This window comes from Hyla sarda, chromosome 4 (assembly GCF_029499605.1).
Source record: "Hyla sarda isolate aHylSar1 chromosome 4, aHylSar1.hap1, whole genome shotgun sequence".
In the NCBI taxonomy this organism is placed as follows: domain Eukaryota; kingdom Metazoa; phylum Chordata; class Amphibia; order Anura; family Hylidae; genus Hyla; species Hyla sarda.
In genome coordinates, this window is record NC_079192.1 from 20,835,862 (window position 1) to 20,857,405 (window position 21,544).

The window sequence follows — 21,544 nt, forward strand, 5'->3', positions numbered from 1 at the left end:
GACTCCATGGAAATAAAGATGGAAATTTAAAAAGAGATCTACAAAAAAAGAAGCCATTAGGTTGTTGCACCGAGAGAACCCACACTTATCCTACCTCAGTTTCCTTAAGGTTTAAGCTGAAAAACTCTGTAGATATCCCCAATCCATGGAGCGAATAGGCCGAAACCACATGCCGAAAAGAGCCCGCTGAGATTGGCCAGGGGAAACAAACGTCCGTACGGGAGATGCCCACGGCCAGAGCCTTATCCAATGGATTCCTGACATTAGTTTGCAGCACAGCATATACCAGAGTCAATAACTTGTAAAGTAGACGGTCAGCGACTGATTTCGTCACCTGGGACCTGTGTGCCCAAAGTCATGAGTTAGTTGCAGCTGAAATGCGGACTGCAGCTTTCCCTCAATCACTGGCGCTACAACAAGGCCCCGTGTAGCCCATGCCTAAGGCCTATGGCTTTTAGATTGCAAACTCTTCCAGGTGCCGTGTTATTTCCTATACTTTCTGATTCCTTCTCTTGTGGAATAAAGTTTCGAATACAGTTCCCAGTTCACAGTCAGCCCTAGCACTCCTGATGTCGCCTCTGACAAGGACAGAGAAAGAGACACCCTTCCCTTTCTCCACACTGCTATCAGTACCTATTCTAAGGACTGGGACACATGTGAGATCCCCACTGGTGTCGGCCGGGGCAGCCGACATGCGCAACATGGCCGGTCAGCTCAGCTGGTTAGAGCGTGGTGCTAATAACGCCAAGGTCGCGGGTTCGATCCCCGTACGGGCCAGTCCGTCTCCTCTTTTTTGACCGTACCAGTCTCAAACTCCTTTTTCTCCCTACTGCCTAGATCTGGTGGGTGGAAATTGCTGCTGTCTTCATTTAAGCAGGTTACCGTGATGGCAAGCACCATACCCATTCCTCCTTAGTATAGTGGTGAGTATCCCCGCCTGTCACGCGGGAGACCGGGGTTCGATTCCCCGACGGGGAGGCAATTGTTTTCTTTGTGCACCAAAGAAAACTCAGGAAAAAGGAATCCAAAGTCTTAAGTCTCCAGAGTCTCCAGAGTCTCCATGGAAATAAAGATGGAATTTTAAAAAGAGATCTACAAAAAAAGAAGCCATTAAGTCGTTGCACAGAGAGGACCCACACTTATCCTACCTCAGTTTCCTGAAGGTTTAAGCTGAAAAACTCTGTAGATTGGCCAGGGGAAACAAACGTCCGTACGGGAGATGCCCACGGACAGAGCCTTATTTAATGGATTCCTGACATTAGTTTGCAGCATAGCATAACGTAGACATTCAGCGACTGATTTTGTCACCTGGGACCCTTTTTCCCAAAGTCATGAGTTAGAAAACTAAGGAAAAAGGAGGTAAAATCCTAGAGGGAGCGTAAGGAACCTTAAAGGTAGAAAGAAACCAAAGTCTTAAGTCTCCAGAGACTCCATGGAAATAAAGATGGAAATTTAAAAAGAGATCTACAAAAAAAGAAGCCATTAAGTCGTTCCACCGAGAGAACCCACACTTATCCTACCTCAGTTTAGTGAAGGTTTAAGCTGAAAAACTCTGTAGATATCCCCAATCCATGGAGCGAATAGGCCGAAACCACATGCCGAAAGGAGCCCGCTGAGATTGGCCAGGGGAAACAAACGTCCGTACGCGAGATGCCCACGGACAGAGCCTTATTTAATGGATTCCTGACATTAGTTTGCAGCAGAGCATAACGTAGACGTTCAGCGACTGATTTTGTCACCTGGGACCCGTTTTCCCAAAGTCATGAGTTAGAAAACTAAGGAAAAAGGAGGTAAAATCCTAGAGAGAGCGTCAGGAACCTTAAAGGTAGAAAGAAACCAAAGTCTTAAGTCTCCAGAGACTCCATGGAAATAAAGATGGAAATTTAAAAAGAGATCTACAAAAAAAGAAGCCATTAAGTCGTTGCACCGAGAGAACCCACACTTATCCTACCTCAGTTTCCTTAAGGTTTAAGTACCTATAGGTACTGCTATCAGTACCTATTCTAAGGACTGGGACACATGTGAGATCCCCACTGGTGTCGGCCGGGGCAGCCGACATGCGCAACATGGCCGGTTAGCTCAGCTGGTTAGAGCGTGGTGCTAATAACGCCAAGGTTGCGGGTTCGATCCCCGTACGGGCCAGTCCGTCTCCTCTTTTTTGACCGTACCAGTCTCAAACTCCTTTTTCTCCCTACTGCCTAGATCTGGTGGGTGGAAATTGCTGCTGTCTTCATTTAAGCAGGTTACCGTGATGACAAGCACCGTACCCATTCCTCGTTAGTATAGTGGTGAGTATCCCCGCCTGTCACGCGGGAGACCGGGGTTCGATTCCCCGACGGGGAGGCAATTGTTTTCTTTGTGCACCAAAGAAAACTCAGGAAAAAGGAATCCAAAGTCTTAAGTCTCCAGAGTCTCCAGAGTCTCCATGGAAATAAAGATGGAATTTTAAAAAGAGATCTACAAAAAAAGAAGCCATTAAGTCGTTGCACAGAGAGAACCCACACTTATCCTACCTCAGTTTCCTGAAGGTTTAAGCTGAAAAACTCTGTAGATTGGCCAGGGGAAACAAATGTCCGTACGGGAGATGCCCACGGACAGAGCCTTATTTAATGGATTCCTGACATTAGTTTGCAGCATAGCATAACGTAGACGTTCAGCGACTGATTTTGTCACCTGGGACCCTTTTTCCCAAAGTCATGAGTTAGAAAACTAAGGAAAAAGGAGGTAAAATCCTAGAGGGAGCGTAAGGAACCTTAAAGGTAGAAAAAAACCAAAGTCTTAAGTCTCCAGAGACTCCATGGAAATAAAGATGGAAATTTAAAAAGAGATCTACAAAAAAAGAAGCCATTAGGTTGTTGCACCGAGAGAACCCACACTTATCCTACCTCAGTTTCCTTAAGGTTTAAGCTGAAAAACTCTGTAGATATCCCCAATCCATGGAGCGAATAGGCCGAAACCACATGCCGAAAGGAGCCCGCTGAGATTGGCCAGGGGAAACAAACGTCCGTACGGGAGATGCCCACGGCCAGAGCCTTATCCAATGGATTCCTGACATTAGTTTGCAGCACAGCATATACCAGAGTCAATAACTTGTAAAGTAGACGGTCAGCGACTGATTTCGTCACCTGGGACCCGTTTGCCCAAAGTCATGAGTTAGTTGCAGCTGAAATGCGGACTGCAGCTTTCTCTCAATCACTGGCGCTACAACAAGGCCCCGTGTAGCCCATGCCTAAGGCCTATGGCTTTTAGATTGCAAACTCTTCCAGGTGCCGTGTTATTTCCTATACTTTCTGATTCCTTCTCTTGTGGAATAAAGTTTTGAATACAGTTCCCAGTTCACAGTCAGCCCTAGCACTCGTGATGTCGCCTCTGACAAGGACAGAGAAAGAGACACCCTTCCCTTTCTCCACACTGCTATCAGTACCTATTCTAAGGACTGGGACACATGTGAGATCCCCACTGGTGTCGGCCGGGGCAGCCAACATGCGCAACATGGCTGGTTAGCTCAGCTGGTTAGAGCGTGGTGCTAATAACGCCAAGGTCGCGGGTTCGATCCCCGTACGGGCCAGTCCGTCTCCTCTTTTTTGACCGTACCAGTCTCAAACTCCTTTTTCTCCCTACTGCCTAGATCTGGTGGGTGGAAATTGCTGCTGTCTTCATTTAAGCAGGTTACCGTGATGGCAAGCACCATACTCTTTCCTCGTTAGTATAGTGGTGAGTATCCCCACCTGTCACGCGGGAGACCGGGGTTCGATTCCCCGACGGGGAGGCAATTGTTTTCTTTGTGCACCAAAGAAAACTCAGGAAAAAGGAATCCAAAGTCTTAAGTCTCCAGAGTCTCCAGAGTCTCCATGGAAATAAAGATGGAATTTTAAAAAGAGATCTACAAAAAAAGAAGCCATTAAGTCGTTGCACAGAGAGAACCCACACTTATCCTACCTCAGTTTCCTGAAGGTTTAAGCTGAAAAACTCTGTAGATTGGCCAGGGGAAACAAATGTCCGTACGGGAGATGCCCACGGACAGAGCCTTATTTAATGGATTCCTGACATTAGTTTGCAGCATAGCATAACGTAGACGTTCAGCGACTGATTTTGTCACCTGGGACCCTTTTTCCCAAAGTCATGAGTTAGAAAACTAAGGAAAAAGGAGGTAAAATCCTAGAGGGAGCGTAAGGAACCTTAAAGGTAGAAAAAAAACAAAGTCTTAAGTCTCCAGAGACTCCATGGAAATAAAGATGGAAATTTAAAAAGAGATCTACAAAAAAAGAAGCCATTAGGTTGTTGCACCGAGAGAACCCACACTTATCCTACCTCAGTTTCCTTAAGGTTTAAGCTGAAAAACTCTGTAGATATCCCCAATCCATGGAGCGAATAGGCCGAAACCACATGCCGAAAGGAGCCCGCTGAGATTGGCCAGGGGAAACAAACGTCCGTACGGGAGATGCCCACGGCCAGAGCCTTATCCAATGGATTCCTGACATTAGTTTGCAGCACAGCATATACCAGAGTCAATAACTTGTAAAGTAGACGGTCAGCGACTGATTTCGTCACCTGGGACCTGTGTGCCCAAAGTCATGAGTTAGTTGCAGCTGAAATGCGGACTGCAGCTTTCCCTCAATCACTGGCGCTACAACAAGGCCCCGTGTAGCCCATGCCTAAGGCCTATGGCTTTTAGATTGCAAACTCTTCCAGGTGCCGTGTTATTTCCTATATTTTCTGATTCCTTCTCTTGTGGAATAAAGTTTCGAATACAGTTCCCAGTTCACAGTCAGCCCTAGCACTCGTGATGTCGCCTCTGACAAGGACAGAGAAAGAGACACCCTTCCCTTTCTCCACACTGCTATCAGTACCTATTCTAAGGACTGGGACACATGTGAGATCCCCACTGGTGTCGGCCGGGGCAGCCGACATGCGCAACATGGCCGGTCAGCTCAGCTGGTTAGAGCGTGGTGCTAATAACGCCAAGGTCGCGGGTTCGATCCCCGTACGGGCCAGTCCGTCTGCTCTTTTTTGACCGTACCAGTCTCAAACTCCTTTTTCTCCCTACTGCCTAGATCTGATGGGTGGAAATTGCTGCTGTCTTCATTTAAGCAGGTTACCGTGATGGCAAGCACCATACCCATTCCTCCTTAGTATAGTGGTGAGTATCCCCGCCTGTCACGCGGGAGACCGGGGTTCGATTCCCCGACGGGGAGGCAATTGTTTTCTTTGTGCACCAAAGAAAACTCAGGAAAAAGGAATCCAAAGTCTTAAGTCTCCAGAGTCTCCAGAGTCTCCATGGAAATAAAGATGGAATTTTAAAAAGAGATCTACAAAAAAAGAAGCCATTAAGTCGTTGCACAGAGAGGACCCACACTTATCCTACCTCAGTTTCCTGAAGGTTTAAGCTGAAAAACTCTGTAGATTGGCCAGGGGAAACAAACGTCCGTACGGGAGATGCCCACGGACAGAGCCTTATTTAATGGATTCCTGACATTAGTTTGCAGCATAGCATAACGTAGACATTCAGCGACTGATTTTGTCACCTGGGACCCTTTTTCCCAAAGTCATGAGTTAGAAAACTAAGGAAAAAGGAGGTAAAATCCTAGAGGGAGCGTAAGGAACCTTAAAGGTAGAAAGAAACCAAAGTCTTAAGTCTCCAGAGACTCCATGGAAATAAAGATGGAAATTTAAAAAGAGATCTACAAAAAAAGAAGCCATTAAGTCGTTCCACCGAGAGAACCCACACTTATCCTACCTCAGTTTCCTTAAGGTTTAAGCTGAAAAACTCTGTAGATATCCCCAATCCATGGAGCGAATAGGCCGAAACCACATGCCGAAAGGAGCCCGCTGAGATTGGCCAGGGGAAACAAACGTCCGTACGGGAGATGCCCACGGCCAGAGCCTTATCCAATGGATTCCTGACATTAGTTTGCAGCACAGCATATACCAGAGTCAATAACTTGTAAAGTAGACGGTCAGCGACTGATTTCGTCACCTGGGACCTGTGTGCCCAAAGTCATGAGTTAGTTGCAGCTGAAATGCGGACTGCAGCTTTCCCTCAATCACTGGCGCTACAACAAGGCCCCGTGTAGCCCATGCCTAAGGCCTATGGCTTTTAGATTGCAAACTCTTCCAGGTGCCGTGTTATTTCCTATACTTTCTGATTCCTTCTCTTGTGGAATAAAGTTTCGAATACAGTTCCCAGTTCACAGTCAGCCCTAGCACTCGTGATGTCGCCTCTGACAAGGACAGAGAAAGAGACACCCTTTCCTTTCTCCACACTGCTATCAGTACCTATTCTAAGGACTGGGACACATGTGAGATCCCCACTGGTGTCGGCCGGGGCAGCCAACATGCGCAACATGGCCGGTTAGCTCAGCTGGTTAGAGCGTGGTGCTAATAACGCCAAGGTTGCGGGTTCGATCCCAGTACGGGCCAGTCCGTCTCCTCTTTTTTGACCGTACCAGTCTCAAACTCCTTTTTCTCCCTACTGCCTAGATCTGGTGGGTGGAAATTGCTGCTGTCTTCATTTAAGCAGGTTACCGTGATGGCAAGCACCATACTCTTTCCTCGTTAGTATAGTGGTGAGTATCCCCGCCTGTCACGCGGGAGACCGGGGCTCGATTCCCCGACGGGGAGGCAATTGTTTTCTTTGTGCACCAAAGAAAACTCAGGAAAAAGGAATCCAAAGTCTTAAGTCTCCAGAGTCTCCAGAGTCTCCATGGAAATAAAGATGGAATTTTAAAAAGAGATCTACAAAAAAAGAAGCCATTAAGTCGTTGCACAGAGAGAACCCACACTTATCCTACCTCAGTTTCCTGAAGGTTTAAGCTGAAAAACTCTGTAGATTGGCCAGGGGAAACAAACGTCCGTACGGGAGATGCCCTTGGACAGAGCCTTATTTAATGGATTCCTGACATTAGTTTGCAGCAGAGCATAACGTAGACGTTCAGCGACTGATTTTGTCACCTGGGACCCTTTTTCCCAAAGTCATGAGTTAGAAAACTAAGGAAAAAGGAGGTAAAATCCTAGAGGGAGCGTAAGGAACCTTAAAGGTAGAAAGAAACCAAAGTCTTAAGTCTCCAGAGACTCCATGGAAATAAAGATGGAAATTTAAAAAGAGATCTACAAAAAAAGAAGCCATTAGGTTGTTGCACCGAGAGAACCCACACTTATCCTACCTCAGTTTCCTTAAGGTTTAAGCTGAAAAACTCTGAAGATATCCCCAATCCATGGAGCGAATAGGCCGAAACCACATGCCGAAAGGAGCCCGCTGAGATTGGCCAGGGGAAACAAACGTCCGTACGGGAGATGCCCACGGCCAGAGCCTTATCCAATGGATTCCTGACATTAGTTTGCAGCACAGCATATACCAGAGTCAATAACTTGTAAAGTAGACGGTCAGCGACTGATTTCGTCACCTGGGACCTGTGTGCCCAAAGTCATGAGTTAGTTGCAGCTGAAATGCGGACTGCAGCTTTCCCTCAATCACTGGCGCTACAACAAGGCCCCGTGTAGCCCATACCTAAGGCCTATGGCTTTTAGATTGCAAACTCTTCCAGGTGCCGTGTTATTTCCTATACTTTCTGATTCCTTCTCTTGTGGAATAAAGTTTCGAATACAGTTCCCAGTTCACAGTCAGCCCTAGCACTCGTGATGTCGCCTCTGACAAGGACAGAGAAAGAGACACCCTTCCCTTTCTCCACACTGCTATCAGTACCTATTCTAAGGACTGGGACACATGTGAGATCCCCACTGGTGTCGGCCGGGGCAACCAACATGCGCAACATGGCCGGTTAGCTCAGCTGGTTAGAGCGTGGTGCTAATAACGCCAAGGTCGCGGGTTCGATCCCCGTACGGGCCAGTCCGTCTCCTCTTTTTTGACCGTACCAGTCTCAAACTCCTTTTTCTCCCTACTGCCTAGATCTGGTGGGTGGAAATTGCTGCTGTCTTCATTTAAGCAGGTTACCGTGATGGCAAGCACCATACCCATTCCTCGTTAGTATAGTGGTGAGTATCCCCGCCTGTCACGCGGGAGACCGGGGTTCGATTCCCCGACGGGGAGGCAATTGTTTTCTTTGTGCACAAAAGAAAACTCAGGAAAAAGGAATCCAAAGTCTTAAGTCTCCAGAGTCTCCAGAGTCTCCATGGAAATAAAGATGGAATTTTAAAAAGAGATCTACAAAAAAAGAAGCCATTAAGTCGTTGCACAGAGAGAACCCACACTTATCCTACCTCAGTTTCCTGAAGGTTTAAGCTGAAAAACTCTGTAGATATCCCCAATCCATGGAGCGAATAGGCCGAAACCACATGCCGAAAGGAGCCCGCTGAGATTGGCCAGGGGAAACAAACGTCCGTACGGGAGATGCCCACGGACAGAGCCTTATTTAATGGATTCCTGACATTAGTTTGCAGCAGAGCATAACGTAGACGTTCAGCGACTGATTTTGTCACCTGGGACCCTTTTTCCCAAAGTCATGAGTTAGAAAACGAAGGAAAAAGGAGGTAAAATCCTAGAGGGAGCGTAAGGAACCTTAAAGGTAGAAAGAAACCAAAGTCTTAAGTCTCCAGAGACTCCATGGAAATAAAGATGGAATTTTAAAAAGAGATCTACAAAAAAAGAAGCCATTAAGTCGTTGCACAGAGAGAACCCACACTTATCCTACCTCAGTTTCCTGAAGGTTTAAGCTGAAAAACTCTGTAGATATCCCCAATCCATGGAGCGAATAGGCCGAAACCACATGCCGAAAGGAGCCCGCTGAGATTGGCCAGGGGAAACAAACGTCCGTACGGGAGATGCCCACGGCCAGAGCCTTATCCAATGGATTCCTGACATTAGTTTGCAGCACAGCATATACCAGAGTCAATAACTTGTAAAGTAGACGGTCAGCGACTGATTTCGTCACCTGGGACCTGTGTGCCCAAAGTCATGAGTTAGTTGCAGCTGAAATGCGGACTGCAGCTTTCCCTCAATCACTGGCGCTACAACAAGGCCCCGTGTAGCCCATGCCTAAGGCCTATGGCTTTTAGATTGCAAACTCTTCCAGGTGCCGTGTTATTTCCTATACTTTCTGATTCCTTCTCTTGTGGAATAAAGTTTCGAATACAGTTCCCAGTTCACAGTCAGCCCTAGCACTCGTGATGTCGCCTCTGACAAGGACAGAGAAAGAGACACCCTTCCCTTTCTCCACACTGCTATCAGTACCTATTCTAAGGACTGGGACACATGTGAGATCCCCACTGGTGTCGGCCGGGGCAGCCAACATGCGCAACATGGCCGGTTAGCTCAGCTGGTTAGAGCGTGGTGCTAATAACGCCAAGGTCGCGGGTTCGATCCCCGTACGGGCCAGTCCGTCTCCTCTTTTTTGACCGTACCAGTCTCAAACTCCTTTTTCTCCCTACTGCCTAGATCTGGTGGGTGGAAATTGCTGCTGTCTTCATTTAAGCAGGTTACCGTGATGGCAAGCACCATACCCATTCCTCGTTAGTATAGTGGTGAGTATCCCCGCCTGTCACGCGGGAGACCGGGGTTCGATTCCCCGACGGGGAGGCAATTGTTTTCTTTGTGCACCAAAGAAAACTCAGGAAAAAGGAATCCAAAGTCTTAAGTCTCCAGAGTCTCCAGAGTCTCCATGGAAATAAAGATGGAATTTTAAAAAGAGATCTACAAAAAAAGAAGCCATTAAGTCGTTGCACAGAGAGGACCCACACTTATCCTACCTCAGTTTCCTGAAGGTTTAAGCTGAAAAACTCTGTAGATTGGCCAGGGGAAACAAACGTCCGTACGGGAGATGCCCACGGACAGAGCCTTATTTAATGGATTCCTGACATTAGTTTGCAGCATAGCATAACGTAGACGTTCAGCGACTGATTTTGTCACCTGGGACCCTTTTTCCCAAAGTCATGAGTTAGAAAACTAAGGAAAAAGGAGGTAAAATCCTAGAGGGAGCGTAAGGAACCTTAAAGGTAGAAAGAAACCAAAGTCTTAAGTCTCCAGAGACTCCATGGAAATAAAGATGGAAATTTAAAAAGAGATCTACAAAAAAAGAAGCCATTAAGTCGTTCCACCGAGAGAACCCACACTTATCCTACCTCAGTTTAGTGAAGGTTTAAGCTGAAAAACTCTGTAGATATCCCCAATCCATGGAGCGAATAGGCCGAAACCACATGCCGAAAGGAGCCCGCTGAGATTGGCCAGGGGAAACAAACGTCCGTACGGGAGATGCCCACGGACAGAGCCTTATTTAATGGATTCCTGACATTAGTTTGCAGCAGAGCATAACGTAGACGTTCAGCGACTGATTTTGTCACCTGGGACCCGTTTTCCCAAAGTCATGAGTTAGAAAACTAAGGAAAAAGGAGGTAAAATCCTAGAGAGAGCGTCAGGAACCTTAAAGGTAGAAAGAAACCAAAGTCTTAAGTCTCCAGAGACTCCATGGAAATAAAGATGGAAATTTAAAAAGAGATCTACAAAAAAAGAAGCCATTAAGTCGTTACACCGAGAGAACCCACACTTATCCTACCTCAGTTTCCTTAAGGTTTAAGTACCTATAGGTACTGCTATCAGTACCTATTCTAAGGACTGGGACACATGTGAGATCCCCACTGGTGTCGGCCGGGGCAGCCGACATGCGCAACATGGCCGGTTAGCTCAGCTGGTTAGAGCGTGGTGCTAATAACGCCAAGGTTGCGGGTTCGATCCCAGTACGGGCCAGTCCGTCTCCTCTTTTTTGACCGTACCAGTCTCAAACTCCTTTTTCTCCCTACTGCCTAGATCTGGTGGGTGGAAATTGCTGCTGTCTTCATTTAAGCAGGTTACCCTGATGGCAAGCACCGTACCCATTCCTCGTTAGTATAGTGGTGAGTATCCCCGCCTGTCACGCGGGAGACCGGGGTTCGATTCCCCGACGGGGAGGCAATTGTTTTCTTTGTGCACCAAAGAAAACTCAGGAAAAAGGAATCCAAAGTCTTAAGTCTCCAGAGTCTCCAGAGTCTCCATGGAAATAAAGATGGAATTTTAAAAAGAGATCTACAAAAAAAGAAGCCATTAAGTCGTTGCACAGAGAGAACCCACACTTATCCTACCTCAGTTTCCTGAAGGTTTAAGCTGAAAAACTCTGTAGATTGGCCAGGGGAAACAAACGTCCGTACGGGAGATGCCCTTGGACAGAGCCTTATTTAATGGATTCCTGACATTAGTTTGCAGCATAGCATAACGTAGACGTTCAGCGACTGATTTTGTCACCTGGGACCCTTTTTCCCAAAGTCATGAGTTAGAAAACTAAGGAAAAAGGAGGTAAAATCCTAGAGGGAGCGTAAGGAACCTTAAAGGTAGAAAGAAACCAAAGTCTTAAGTCTCCAGAGACTCCATGGAAATAAAGATGGAAATTTAAAAAGAGATCTACAAAAAAAGAAGCCATTAGGTTGTTGCACCGAGAGAACCCACACTTATCCTACCTCAGTTTCCTTAAGGTTTAAGCTGAAAAACTCTGTAGATATCCCCAATCCATGGAGCGAATAGGCCGAAACCACATGCCGAAAGGAGCCCGCTGAGATTGGCCAGGGGAAACAAACGTCCGTACGGGAGATGCCCACGGCCAGAGCCTTATCCAATGGATTCCTGACATTAGTTTGCAGCACAGCATATACCAGAGTCAATAACTTGTAAAGTAGACGGTCAGCGACTGATTTCGTCACCTGGGACCTGTGTGCCCAAAGTCATGAGTTAGTTGCAGCTGAAATGCGGACTGCAGCTTTCCCTCAATCACTGGCGCTACAACAAGGCCCCGTGTAGCCCATGCCTAAGGCCTATGGCTTTTAGATTGCAAACTCTTCCAGGTGCCGTGTTATTTCCTATACTTTCTGATTCCTTCTCTTGTGGAATAAAGTTTCGAATACAGTTCCCAGTTCACAGTCAGCCCTAGCACTCGTGATGTCGCCTCTGACAAGGACAGAGAAAGAGACACCCTTCCCTTTCTCCACACTGCTATCAGTACCTATTCTAAGGACTGGGACACATGTGAGATCCCCACTGGTGTCGGCCGGGGCAGCCAACATGCGCAACATGGCCGGTTAGCTCAGCTGGTTAGAGCGTGGTGCTAATAACGCCAAGGTCGCGGGTTCGATCCCCGTACGGGCCAGTCCGTGTCCTCTTTTTTGACCGTACCAGTCTCAAACTCCTTTTTCTCCCTACTGCCTAGATCTGGTGGGTGGAAATTGCTGCTGTCTTCATTTAAGCAGGTTACCGTGATGGCAAGCACCATACCCATTCCTCGTTAGTATAGTGGTGAGTATCCCCGCCTGTCACGCGGGAGACCGGGGTTCGATTCCCCGACGGGGAGGCAATTGTTTTCTTTGTGCACCAAAGAAAACTCAGGAAAAAGGAATCCAAAGTCTTAAGTCTCCAGAGTCTCCAGAGACTCCATGGAAATAAAGATGGAATTTTAAGAAGAGATCTACAAAAAAAGAAGCCATTAAGTCGTTGCACAGAGAGAACCCACACTTATCCTACCTCAGTTTCCTGAAGGTTTAAGCTGAAAAACTCTGTAGATATCCCCAATCCATGGAGCGAATAGGCCGAAACCACATGCCGAAAGGAGCCCGCTGATATTGGCCAGGGGAAACAAACGTCCGTACGGGAGATGCCCACGGACAGAGCCTATTTAATGGATTCCTGACATTAGTTTGCAGCAGAGCATAACGTAGACGTTCAGCGACTGATTTTGTCACCTGGGACCCTTTTTCCCAAAGTCATGAGTTAGAAAACTAAGGAAAAAGGAGGTAAAATCCTAGAGGGAGCGTAAGGAACCTTAAAGGTAGAAAGAAACCAAAGTCTTAAGTCTCCAGAGACTCCATGGAAATAAAGATGGAAATTTAAAAAGAGATCTACAAAAAAAGAAGCCATTAAGTTGTTGCACCGAGAGAACCCACACTTATCCTACCTCAGTTTCCTAAAGGTTTAAGCTGAAAAACTCTGTAGATATCCCCAATCCATGGAGCGAATAGGCCGAAACCACATGCCGAAAGGAGCCCTCTGAGATTGGCCAGGGGAAACAAACGTCCGTACGGGAGATGCTCATGGCCAGAGCCTTATCCAATGGATTCCTGACATTAGTTTGCAGCACAGCATATACCAGAGTCAATAACTTGTAAAGGAGACGGTCAGCGACTGATTTCGTCACCTGGGACCCGTTTGCCCAAAGTCATGAGTTAGTTGCAGCTGAAATGCGGACTGCAGCTTTCTCTCAATCACTGGCGCTACAACAAGGCCCCGTGTAGCCCATGCCTAAGGCCTATGGCTTTTAGATTGCAAACTCTTCCAGGTGCCGTGTTATTTCCTATACTTTCTGATTCCTTCTCTTGTGGAATAAAGTTTCGAATACAGTTCCCAGTTCACAGTCAGCCCTAGCACTCGTGATGTCGCCTCTGACAAGGACAGAGAAAGAGACACCCTTCCCTTTCTCCACACTGCTATCAGTACCTATTCTAAGGACTGGGACACATGTGAGATCCCCACTGGTGTCGGCCGGGGCAGCCAACATGCGCAACATGGCCGGTTAGCTCAGCTGGTTAGAGCGTGGTGCTAATAACGCCAAGGCCAGGGGAAACAAACGTCCGTACGGGAGATGCCCACGGACAGAGCCTTATTTAATGGATTCCTGACATTAGTTTGCAGCAGAGCATAACGTAGACGTTCAGCGACTGATTTTGTCACCTGGGACCCGTTTTCCCAAAGTCATGAGTTAGAAAACTAAGGAAAAAGGAGGTAAAATCCTAGAGAGAGCGTCAGGAACCTTAAAGGTAGAAAGAAACCAAAGTCTTAAGTCTCCAGAGACTCCATGGAAATAAAGATGTAAATTTAAAAAGAGATCTACAAAAAAAGAAGCCATTAAGTCGTTGCACCGAGAGAACCCACACTTATCCTACCTCAGTTTCCTTAAGGTTTAAGTACCTATAGGTACTGCTTTCAGTACCTATTCTAAGGACTGGGACACATGTGAGATCCCCACTGGTGTCGGCCGGGGCAGCCGACATGCGCAACATGGCCGGTTAGCTCAGCTGGTTAGAGCGTGGTGCTAATAACGCCAAGGTCACGGGTTCGATCCCCGTACGGGCCAGTCCGTCTCCTCTTTTTTGACCGTACCAGTCTCAAACTCCTTTTTCTCCCTACTGCCTAGATCTGGTGGGTGGAAATTGCTGCTGTCTTCATTTAAGCAGGTTACCGTGATGGCAAGCACCATATCCATTCCTCGTTAGTATAGTGGTGAGTATCCCCGCCTGTCACGCGGGAGACCGGGGTTCGATTCCCCGACGGGGAGGCAATTGTTTTCTTTGTGCACCAAAGAAAACTCAGGAAAAAGGAATCCAAAGTCTTAAGTCTCCAGAGTCTCCAGAGTCTCCATGGAAATAAAGGTGGAATTTTAAAAAGAGATCTACAAAAAAAGAAGCCATTAAGTCGTTGCACAGAGAGAACCCACACTTATCCTACCTCAGTTTCCTGAAGGTTTAAGCTGAAAAACTCTGTAGATATCCCCAATCCATGGAGCGAATAGGCCGAAACCACATGCCGAAAGGAGCCCGCTGAGATTGGCCAGGGGAAACAAACGTCCGTACGGGAGATGCCCACGGACAGAGCCTTATTTAATGGATTCCTGACATTAGTTTGCAGCAGAGCATAACGTAGACGTTCAGCGACTGATTTTGTCACCTGGGACCCTTTTTCCCAAAGTCATGAGTTAGAAAACTAAGGAAAAAGGAGGTAAAATCCTAGAGGGAGCATAAGGAACCTTAAAGGTAGAAAGAAACCAAAGTCTTAAGTCTCCAGAGACTCCATGGAAATAAAGATGGAAATTTAAAAAGAGATCTACAAAAAAAGAAGCCATTAAGTTGTTGCACCGAGAGAACCCACACTTATCCTACCTCAGTTTCCTTAAGGTTTAAGCTGAAAAACTCTGTAGATATCCCCAATCCATGGAGCGAATAGGCCGAAACCACATGCCGAAAGGAGCCCGCTGAGATTGGCCAGGGGAAACAAACGTCCGTACGGGAGATGCCCACGGCCAGAGCCTTATCCAATGGATTCCTGACATTAGTTTGCAGCACAGCATATACCAGAGTCAATAACTTGTAAAGTAGACGGTCAGCGACTGATTTCGTCACCTGGGACCCGTTTGCCCAAAGTCATGAGTTAGTTGCAGCTGAAATGCGGACTGCAGCTTTCCCTCAATCACTGGCGCTACAACAAGGCCCCGTGTAGCCCATGCCTAAGGCCTATGGCTTTTAGATTGCAAACTCTTCCAGGTGCCGTGTTATTTCCTATACTTTCTGATTCCTTCTCTTGTGGAATAAAGTTTCGAATACAGTTCCCAGTTCACAGTCAGCCCTAGCACTCGTGATGTCGCCTCTGACAAGGACAGAGAAAGAGACACCCTTCCCTTTCTCCACACTGCTATCAGTACCTATTCTAAGGACTGGGACACATGTGAGATCCCCACTGGTGTCGGCCGGGACAGCCGACATGCGCAACATGGCCGGTTAGCTCAGCTGGTTAGAGCGTGGTGCTAATAACGCCAAGGTCGCGGGTTCGATCCCCGTACGGGCCAGTACGTCTCCTCTTTTTTGACCGTACCAGTCTCAAACTCCATGGAAATAAAGATGTAAATTTAAAAAGAGATCTACAAAAAAAGAAGCCATTAAGTCGTTGCACCGAGAGAACCCACACTTATCCTACCTCAGTTTCCTTAAGGTTTAAGTACCTATAGGTACTGCTTTCAGTACCTATTCTAAGGACTGGGACACATGTGAGATCCCCACTGGTGTCGGCCGGGGCAGCCGACATGCGCAACATGGCCGGTTAGCTCAGCTGGTTAGAGCGTGGTGCTAATAACGCCAAGGTCACGGGTTCGATCCCCGTACGGGCCAGTCCGTCTCCTCTTTTTTGACCGTACCAGTCTCAAACTCCTTTTTCTCCCTACTGCCTAGATCTGGTGGGTGGAAATTGCTGCTGTCTTCATTTAAGCAGGTTACCGTGATGGCAAGCACCATATCCATTCCTCGTTAGTATAGTGGTGAGTATCCCCGCCTGTCACGCGGGAGACCGGGGTTCGATTCCCCGACGGGGAGGCAATTGTTTTCTTTGTGCACCAAAGAAAACTCAGGAAAAAGGAATCCAAAGTCTTAAGTCTCCAGAGTCTCCAGAGTCTCCATGGAAATAAAGGTGGAATTTTAAAAAGAGATCTACAAAAAAAGAAGCCATTAAGTCGTTGCACAGAGAGAACCCACACTTATCCTACCTCAGTTTCCTGAAGGTTTAAGCTGAAAAACTCTGTAGATATCCCCAATCCATGGAGCGAATAGGCCGAAACCACATGCCGAAAGGAGCCCGCTGAGATTGGCCAGGGGAAACAAACGTCCGTACGGGAGATGCCCACGGACAGAGCCTTATTTAATGGATTCCTGACATTAGTTTGCAGCAGAGCATAACGTAGACGTTCAGCGACTGAAATAAAGATGGAATTTTAAGAAGAGATCTACAAAAAAAGAAGCCATTAAGTCGTTGCACAGAGAGAACCCACACTTATCCTACCTCAGTTTCCTGAAGGTTTAAGCTGAAAAACTCTGTAGATATCCCCAATCCATGGAGCGAATAGGCGTAGACGTTCAGCGACTGATTTTGTCACCTGGGACCCTTTTTCCCAAAGTCATGAGTTAGAAAACTAAGGAAAAAGGAGGTAAAATCCTAGAGGGAGCGTAAGGAACCTTAAAGGTAGAAAGAAACCAAAGTCTTAAGTCTCCAGAGACTCCATGGAAATAAAGATGGAAATTTAAAAAGAGATCTACAAAAAAAGAAGCCATTAAGTCGTTGCACAGAGAGAACCCACACTTATCCTACCTCAGTTTCCTTAAGGTTTAAGTACCTATAGGTACTGCTATCAGTACCTATTCTAAGGACTGGGACACATGTGAGATCCCCACTGGTGTCGGCCGGGGCAGCCGACATGCGCAACATGGCCGGTTAGCTCAGCTGGTTAGAGCGTGGTGCTAATAACGCCAAGGTCGCGGGTTCGATCCCCGTACGGGCCAGTCCGTCTCCTCTTTTTTGACCGTACCAGTCTCAAACTCCTTTTTCTCCCTACTGCCTAGATCTGGTGGGTGGAAATTGCTGCTGTCTTCATTTAAGCAGGTTACCGTGATGGCAAGCACCATACCCATTCCTCGTTAGTATAGTGGTGAGTATCCCCGCCTGTCACGCGGGAGACCGGGGTTCGATTCCCCGACGGGGAGGCAATGGTTTTCTTTGTGCACCAAAGAAAACTCAGGAAAAAGGAATCCAAAGTCTTAAGTCTCCAGAGTCTCCATGGAAATAAAGATGGAATTTTAAAAAGAGATCTACAAAAAAAGAAGCCATTAAGTCGTTGCACAGAGAGAACCCACACTTATCCTACCTCAGTTTCCTTAAGGTTTAAGCTGAAAAACTCTGTAGATATCCCCAATCCATGGAGCGAATAGGCCGAAACCACATGCCGAAAGGAGCCCGCTGAGATTGGCCAGGGGAAACAAACGTCCGTACGGGAGATGCCCACGGACAGAGCCTTATTTAATGGATTCCTGACATTAGTTTGCAGCACAGCATATACCAGAGTCAATAATTTGTAAAGTAGACGGTCAGCGACTGATTTCGTCACCTGGGACCCGTTTGCCCAAAGTCATGAGTTAGTTGCAGCTGAAATGCGGACTGCAGCTTTCCCTCAATCACTGGCGCTACAACAAGGCCCCGTGTAGCCCATGCCTAAGGCCTATGGCTTTTAGATTGCAAACTCTTCCAGGTGCCGTGTTATTTCCTATACTTTCTGATTCCTTCTCTTGTGGAATAAAGTTTCGAATACAGTTCCCAGTTCACAGTCAGCCCTAGCACTCGTGATGTCGCCTCTGACAAGGACAGAGAAAGAGACACCCTTCCCTTTCTCCACACTGCTATCAGTACCTATTCTAAGGACTGGGACACATGTGAGATCCCCACTGGTGTCGGCCGGGGCAGCCGACATGCGCAACATGGCCGGTTAGCTCAGCTGGTTAGAGCGTGGTGCTAATAACGCCAAGGTCGCGGTTTCGATCCCCGTACGGGCCAGTCCGTCTCCTCTTTTTTGACCGTACCAGTCTCAAACTCCTTTTTCTCCCTACTGCTTAGATCTGGTGGGTGGAAATTGCTGCTGTCTTCATTTAAGCAGGTTACCGTGATGGCAAGCACCATACCCATTCCTCGTTAGTATAGTGGTGAGTATCCCCGCCTGTCACGCGGGAGACCGGGGTTCGATTCCCCGACGGGGAGGCAATTGTTTTCTTTGTGCACCAAAGAAAACTCAGGAAAAAGGAATCCAAAGTCTTAAGTCTCCAGAGTCTCCAGAGTCTCCATGGAAATAAAGATGGAATTTTAAAAAGAGATCTACAAAAAAAGAAGCCATTAAGTCGTTGCACAGAGAGAACCCACACTTATCCTACCTCAGTTTCCTTAAGGTTTAAGCTGAAAAACTCTGTAGATATCCCCAATCCATGGAGCGAATAGGCCGAAACCACATGCCGAAAGGAGCCCGCTGAGATTGGCCAGGGGAAACAAACGTCCGTACGGGAGATGCCCACGGCCAGAGCCTTATCCAATGGATTCCTGACATTAGTTTGCAGCACAGCATATACCAGAGTCAATAACTTGTAAAGTAGACGGTCAGCGACTGATTTCGTCACCTGGGACCCGTTTGCCCAAAGTCATGAGTTAGTTGCAGCTGAAATGCGGACTGCAGCTTTCCCTCAATCACTGGCGCTACAACAAGGCCCCGTGTAGCCCATGCCTATGGCTTTTAGATTGCAAACTCTTCCAGGTGCCGTGTTATTTCCTATACTTTCTGATTCCTTCTCTTGTGGAATAAAGTTTCGAATACAGTTCCCAGTTCACAGTCAGCCCTAGCACTCGTGATGTCGCCTCTGACAAGGACAGAGAAAGAGACACCCTTCCCTTTCTCCACACTGCTATCAGTACCTATTCTAAGGACTGGGACACATGTGAGATCCCCACTGGTGTCGGCCGGGGCAGCCGACATGCGCAACATGGCCGGTTAGCTCAGCTGGTTAGAGCGTGGTGCTAATAACGCCAAGGTCGCGGTTTCGATCCCCGTACGGGCCAGTCCGTCTCCTCTTTTTTGACCGTACCAGTCTCAAACTCCTTTTTCTCCCTACTGCTTAGATCTGGTGGGTGGAAATTGCTGCTGTCTTCATTTAAGCAGGTTACCGTGATGGCAAGCACCATACCCATTCCTCGTTAGTATAGTGGTGAGTATCCCCGCCTGTCACGCGGGAGACCGGGGTTCGATTCCCCGACGGGGAGGCAATTGTTTTCTTTGTGCACCAAAGAAAACTCAGGAAAAAGGAATCCAAAGTCTTAAGTCTCCAGAGTCTCCAGAGTCTCCATGGAAATAAAGATGGAATTTTAAAAAGAGATCTACAAAAAAAGAAGCCATTAAGTCGTTGCACAGAGAGAACCCACACTTATCCTACCTCAGTTTCCTGAAGGTTTAAGCTGAAAAACTCTGTAGATATCCCCAATCCATGGAGCGAATAGGCCGAAACCACATGCCGAAAGGAGCCCGCTGAGATTGGCCAGGGGAAACAAACGTCCGTACGGGAGATGCCCACGGACAGAGCCTTATTTAATGGATTCCTGACATTAGTTTGCAGCAGAGCATAACGTAGACGTTCAGCGACTGATTTTGTCACCTGGGACCCTTTTTCCCAAAGTCATGAGTTAGAAAACTAAGGAAAAAGGAGGTAAAATCCTAGAGGGAGCGTAAGGAACCTTAAAGGTAGAAAGAAACCAAAGTCTTAAGTCTCCAGAGTCTCCATGGAAATAAAGATGGAATTTTAAAAAGAGATCTACAAAAAAAGAAGCCATTAAGTTGTTGCACAGAGAGAACCCACACTTATCCTACCTCAGTTTCCTGAAGGTTTAAGCTGAAAAACTCTGTAGATATCCCCAATCCATGGAGCGAATAGGCCGAAACCACATGCCGAAAGGAGCCCGCTGAGATTGGCCAGGGGAAACAAACGTCCGTACGGGAGATGCCCACGGACAGAGCCTTATTTAATGGATTCCTGACATTAGTTTGCAGCAGAGCATAACGTAGACGTTCAGCGACTGATTTTGTCACCTGGGACCCTTTTTCCCAAAGTCATGAGTTAGAAAACTAAGGAAAAAGGAGGTAAAATCCTAGAGGGAGCGTAAGGAACCTTAAAGGTAGAAAGAAACCAAAGTCTTAAGTCTCCAGAGACTCCATGGAAATAAAGATGGAAATTTAAAAAGAGATCTACAAAAAAAGAAGCCATTAGGTTGTTGCACCGAGAGAACCCACACTTATCCTACCTCAGTTTCCTTAAGGTTTAAGCTGAAAAACTCTGTAGATATCCCCAATCCATGGAGCGAATAGGCCGAAACCACATGCCGAAAGGAGCCCGCTAAGATTTGCCAGGGGAAACAAACGTCCGTACGGGAGATGCCCACGGCCAGAGCCTTATCCAATGGATTCCTGACATTAGTTTGCAGCACAGCATATACCAGAGTCAATAACTTGTAAAGTAGACGGTCAGCGACTGATTTCGTCACCTGGGACCCGTTTGCCCAAAGTCATGAGTTAGTTGCAGCTGAAATGCGGACTGCAGCTTTCCCTCAATCACTGGCGCTACAACAAGGCCCCGTGTAGCCCATGCCTAAGGCCTATGGCTTTTAGATTGCAAACTCTTCCAGGTGCCGTGTTATTTCCTATACTTTCTGATTCCTTCTCTTGTGGAATAAAGTTTCGAATACAGTTCCCAGTTCACAGTCAGCCCTAGCACTCGTGATGTCGCCTCTGACAAGGACAGAGAAAGAGACACCCTTCCCTTTCTCCACACTGCTATCAGTACCTATTCTAAGGACTGGGACACATGTGAGATCCCCACTGGTGTCGGCCGGGGCAGCCGACATGCGCAACATGGCCGGTTAGCTCAGCTGGTTAGAGCGTGGTGCTAATAACGCCAAGGTCGCGGGTTCGATCCCCGTACGGGCCAGTCCGTCTCCTCTTTTTTGACCGTACCAGTCTCAAACTCCTTTTTCTCCCTACTGCCTAGATCTGGTGGGTGGAAATTGCTGCTGTCTTCATTTAAGCAGGTTACCGTGAAGGCAAGCACCATACCCATTCCTCGTTAGTATAGTGGTGAGTATCCCCGCCTGTCACGCGGGAGACCGGGGTTCGATTCCCCGACGGGGAGGCAATTCTTTTCTTTGTGCACCAAAGAAAACTCAGGAAAAAGGAATCCAAAGTCTTAAGTCTCCAGAGTCTCCAGAGTCTCCATGGAAATAAAGATGGAATTTTAAAAAGAGATCTACAAAAAAAGAAGCCATTAAGTCGTTGCACAGAGAGAACCCACACTTATCCTACCTCAGTTTCCTGAAGGTTTAAGCTGAAAAACTCTGTAGATATCCCCAATCCATGGAGCGAATAGGCCGAAACCACATGCCGAAAGGAGCCCGCTGAGATTG

At 47.3% G+C, this 21,544-nt stretch overlaps 20 non-coding genes across 20 annotated transcripts; all 20 read left to right on the forward strand.

Moving 5' to 3' along the window:
* The first annotated feature begins 2,271 nt into the window (after window positions 1–2,271).
* Window positions 2,272–2,343, forward strand: TRNAD-GUC (transfer RNA aspartic acid (anticodon GUC)). The gene has a single exon. It is a non-coding gene; the product is annotated as a tRNA-Asp (tRNA).
* A 1,151-nt stretch (window positions 2,344–3,494) lies between these two features.
* On the forward strand, window positions 3,495–3,568 carry TRNAI-AAU (transfer RNA isoleucine (anticodon AAU)). The gene has a single exon. It is a non-coding gene; the product is annotated as a tRNA-Ile (tRNA).
* Window positions 3,569–7,772: 4,204 nt separating this feature from the next.
* On the forward strand, window positions 7,773–7,846 carry TRNAI-AAU (transfer RNA isoleucine (anticodon AAU)). The gene has a single exon. It is a non-coding gene; the product is annotated as a tRNA-Ile (tRNA).
* A 129-nt stretch (window positions 7,847–7,975) lies between these two features.
* Window positions 7,976–8,047, forward strand: TRNAD-GUC (transfer RNA aspartic acid (anticodon GUC)). The gene has a single exon. It is a non-coding gene; the product is annotated as a tRNA-Asp (tRNA).
* A 1,210-nt stretch (window positions 8,048–9,257) lies between these two features.
* Window positions 9,258–9,331, forward strand: TRNAI-AAU (transfer RNA isoleucine (anticodon AAU)). The gene has a single exon. It is a non-coding gene; the product is annotated as a tRNA-Ile (tRNA).
* Window positions 9,332–9,460: 129 nt separating this feature from the next.
* Window positions 9,461–9,532, forward strand: TRNAD-GUC (transfer RNA aspartic acid (anticodon GUC)). Its single transcript has one exon. It is a non-coding gene; the product is annotated as a tRNA-Asp (tRNA).
* Window positions 9,533–10,825: 1,293 nt separating this feature from the next.
* TRNAD-GUC (transfer RNA aspartic acid (anticodon GUC)) lies at window positions 10,826–10,897 on the forward strand. The gene has a single exon. It is a non-coding gene; the product is annotated as a tRNA-Asp (tRNA).
* A 1,151-nt stretch (window positions 10,898–12,048) lies between these two features.
* Window positions 12,049–12,122, forward strand: TRNAI-AAU (transfer RNA isoleucine (anticodon AAU)). Its single transcript has one exon. It is a non-coding gene; the product is annotated as a tRNA-Ile (tRNA).
* A 129-nt stretch (window positions 12,123–12,251) lies between these two features.
* TRNAD-GUC (transfer RNA aspartic acid (anticodon GUC)) lies at window positions 12,252–12,323 on the forward strand. Its single transcript has one exon. It is a non-coding gene; the product is annotated as a tRNA-Asp (tRNA).
* A 1,702-nt stretch (window positions 12,324–14,025) lies between these two features.
* On the forward strand, window positions 14,026–14,099 carry TRNAI-AAU (transfer RNA isoleucine (anticodon AAU)). The gene has a single exon. It is a non-coding gene; the product is annotated as a tRNA-Ile (tRNA).
* A 129-nt stretch (window positions 14,100–14,228) lies between these two features.
* TRNAD-GUC (transfer RNA aspartic acid (anticodon GUC)) lies at window positions 14,229–14,300 on the forward strand. The gene has a single exon. It is a non-coding gene; the product is annotated as a tRNA-Asp (tRNA).
* A 1,210-nt stretch (window positions 14,301–15,510) lies between these two features.
* TRNAI-AAU (transfer RNA isoleucine (anticodon AAU)) lies at window positions 15,511–15,584 on the forward strand. The gene has a single exon. It is a non-coding gene; the product is annotated as a tRNA-Ile (tRNA).
* A 245-nt stretch (window positions 15,585–15,829) lies between these two features.
* On the forward strand, window positions 15,830–15,903 carry TRNAI-AAU (transfer RNA isoleucine (anticodon AAU)). The gene has a single exon. It is a non-coding gene; the product is annotated as a tRNA-Ile (tRNA).
* Window positions 15,904–16,032: 129 nt separating this feature from the next.
* Window positions 16,033–16,104, forward strand: TRNAD-GUC (transfer RNA aspartic acid (anticodon GUC)). The gene has a single exon. It is a non-coding gene; the product is annotated as a tRNA-Asp (tRNA).
* An 886-nt stretch (window positions 16,105–16,990) lies between these two features.
* Window positions 16,991–17,064, forward strand: TRNAI-AAU (transfer RNA isoleucine (anticodon AAU)). The gene has a single exon. It is a non-coding gene; the product is annotated as a tRNA-Ile (tRNA).
* A 129-nt stretch (window positions 17,065–17,193) lies between these two features.
* Window positions 17,194–17,265, forward strand: TRNAD-GUC (transfer RNA aspartic acid (anticodon GUC)). Its single transcript has one exon. It is a non-coding gene; the product is annotated as a tRNA-Asp (tRNA).
* A 973-nt stretch (window positions 17,266–18,238) lies between these two features.
* TRNAD-GUC (transfer RNA aspartic acid (anticodon GUC)) lies at window positions 18,239–18,310 on the forward strand. Its single transcript has one exon. It is a non-coding gene; the product is annotated as a tRNA-Asp (tRNA).
* Window positions 18,311–19,285: 975 nt separating this feature from the next.
* On the forward strand, window positions 19,286–19,357 carry TRNAD-GUC (transfer RNA aspartic acid (anticodon GUC)). Its single transcript has one exon. It is a non-coding gene; the product is annotated as a tRNA-Asp (tRNA).
* Window positions 19,358–20,998: 1,641 nt separating this feature from the next.
* On the forward strand, window positions 20,999–21,072 carry TRNAI-AAU (transfer RNA isoleucine (anticodon AAU)). The gene has a single exon. It is a non-coding gene; the product is annotated as a tRNA-Ile (tRNA).
* Window positions 21,073–21,201: 129 nt separating this feature from the next.
* TRNAD-GUC (transfer RNA aspartic acid (anticodon GUC)) lies at window positions 21,202–21,273 on the forward strand. Its single transcript has one exon. It is a non-coding gene; the product is annotated as a tRNA-Asp (tRNA).
* Window positions 21,274–21,544: the final 271 nt, after the last annotated feature.